Below are 3,072 nucleotides of genomic sequence, written 5' to 3' on the forward strand. Positions count from 1 at the left end.
TACCTAGGGCGAAATTCTAAAGCTAGGGCAATAATATTCTTGAGAGGTAAGTCTCAACCATTCCTTCCTTCATTGCGCTTTCATCTCTAAGATTGTCATCATTCTAATGGGTCTACAATGGTGAATTGAGAATAGTAACCCTAGAACTTAATAGACCTTCAATAGTTGGTGGGTTATGAGTATTATTGTGTGATTATCATCTAAAGGCTTGGGTTATCACTTTCTAATCAAGAATTGAGCCATTAGAGACATGAACTAAGTGGATTGAAACTTAGGGTTTCATAAAAATGGTAGCTTGACTATAGAAACTACTTGTAAGAGATAACTTGATTGAATAACCTTATAAATTGATAGTTAGGGTTGCTAAGGCGAATGTTAGGATTATTTACACCTAGTAATCATTCACCCATTAGAAAGGGGTAAGGTAGAAAGGGGTAAGGTGGAAGGGTGTTCATTGTATTGATATTGTTGACTAGAGTGTTTGTGACTTATTTAGCATATTAATTGCTAGACTTTGAGCGTTCCAAGGCATTACGAAAGGGAAAGGCTATAGCGAAGTGATTCGCATTGTTCCAGCTCTGCAGTTGAGGTAGGTTATAGTCTACTTGAGTTAGACATTGATTAGTTGATCGTATGTGTTATGAGATTGATAGGAGAAAGCATGTCTAGTCTTCGGGCATAATGTGTGGTTGAAATTTCTATATGCTATTGATTGAGTGATAATGTGGGCTTAATGCCATTATTCGATGTGTTGTGATCTATATTTTGATGACAATTGTGGTGAGAAGTTAATATGATTTTCTTGATGAAACTGAGATACTACTTAATAATCGATCATTGAAAGTGATGTGACAATAAATATGTATATATAATACATTTATATATATATATATATATATATATATATATATATGATAAACGCACATTTGACAGGAGGTGAGGATATGGCCTAGTTGTGAGCTCGTGGTCCGAGGTTCGTTCCGGAACGAGTGGCATATGGATACCATGGGTCCCCTGCAGGTCATGGCTATTGGGCAAAGACACCAATTAGCATGTATGTACATGAGTGATCAGGGGCTGAGTGAATGAGAATGTTGTTAGGAGGTTTTATTTCATCGCTTGCTCCCATTGACTTGATTGTAATATCAGTGATTGACTTGGTGTTGGCTATTTGATTATGTGTTGTTAACTGGTCTGTCTATTTTTATTGATTTTTTGATTCATGCATGATACTAATCTTAGTCGACTTATGATATCTATTGGTACATAGTGTTTTTACTTATACTATCTTGCTGCATTTTTTTGAGTGTAGATTGTGATCCAGAGAGTGCTACCCGACCTCACATTTAGCATTGAGGCCATTTGCTGACAGATTGACGGTGAGCTTCTATCCATGCCAGGCCGCCCGAAGATCTTCCTTATCTAATGTCTATTTCCATTCCAGACATTGATGTTTATTTATTTCAGACAATATACATTTCTTAGACATGTTTTGGATTAGAGTCTTTGTATGGTGACTTTCGAATTTTGGGGTTGTAATAGTTAGGAATTCTGCATTTACATTTTTTTTTATTGGCATGAGTACTTTTGATTAATCTTGCGTTTATTTTGTTATGAATTGGATAAATAAAAATGACTTTGAATGAATGGATGGTTAGGCGTATTGGTTCGCCCACTAGGAGTTAGCATGGGTGCCCGTCATGGCGGGTTGGGTCGTGACAAGATGCCTCTCTAACCCACCTTTCTTCTTCCTCCTCTTATCCTATTACATGTGAAACCTCGTGGGCCACTTGGGCCACTGCCTTCTACTTGAAACCATTTGGGCTTGATATATAAAGTCGTTTTCATAACCAATTGAAACATGTATATAAAGCTGTTTTCAGAACCAAGGTTAAAAGTTTGACATTAGGGACTTGGATTCTTTTCAGAATTTAACTGAACTGTTTGCCTAAAATCTAGACAATTTTTTTCAAGAAAAAAAATGAGATTTATGGGCCAAAAGCCCAAACTTAAAGGGTATAAAACAAGAGAAAATACAATTGGACCAATTTAGAAATAAGATGGCTTTGGTATGAATATGACTTGACCCAATTGAGCTTCAATGGATTAAAATGGACTTAATGAAACTTTCAATTTCTATTATACACTTATAGTATAAAATGGGAGATATACTCCATATATTCTTGTATATGTATAATTAAAATCTAAAAGAACTAAACTCATTTTATTAGGACCAAAATAGTAGTGACTCTACTTGGGAGAAATCCGGAGTGTGTCTTGGTCCGGCAATAAAGTGTGTTTAATACTTACACAGATTTTGAAACCAAAAACCCCCTTATTTATAAGGGGACATTTTGCCAAAATTTTGAATTTATGATAAAGAATGACATTTTGCGATAGATTAAACACCCTTAAGAAAATAATTACACTAATCACACATTGAAGCTCGTATGTCAACCATATTCTATGAATCCTTAATACTATGGTGCTTAAAACCTTCCCTAGGGGATCACCAGAACCCTTACCTCAAACTCTCGTCTAAAAGGATTTTTCTCTTGTTTGATAAACCCTTTTAAAACCTTATTTTCCTAATTTTCCTTAAATTAATTAGGTGTCCACTCTAAAATATGAAATCCAATTAGAGCACGAAAGACCTCTTAGTAGCTTTTATGCACCCGCGTAAAAGTGAACCGTAACAGTTATAGTCTGTGATCGTCATACTGTCGCAGATTTGATCAAGCTAGATATGATAGATTTCGATGTCATTATGGGTATGGATTGGTTGGCTTCTTGTTATGCTAATGTCGATTGTAGAACGAAGATGGTTCGATTTCAGTTTCCAGGAGAGCCAGTTGTAGACTGGAAGGGTAATACAGCATCGCAGAGAGGTAGGTTTATTTCCTATCTCAAGGCAAGGAAGATTATTACCAAAGGTTGTATTTATCATTTAGTTCGGGTTCAGGATGTAGAAGAAAAGCCACCGACTCTTCATTCTGTTCTAGTGGTTAATGAGTTTCCAGATGTATTCTTTGGACGAGCTTCCAGGTCTTCCGCCAGAGCGCGAGATTGACT

This window comes from Lycium ferocissimum, chromosome 2, assembly GCF_029784015.1.
Source record: "Lycium ferocissimum isolate CSIRO_LF1 chromosome 2, AGI_CSIRO_Lferr_CH_V1, whole genome shotgun sequence".
NCBI lineage: Eukaryota > Viridiplantae > Streptophyta > Magnoliopsida > Solanales > Solanaceae > Lycium > Lycium ferocissimum.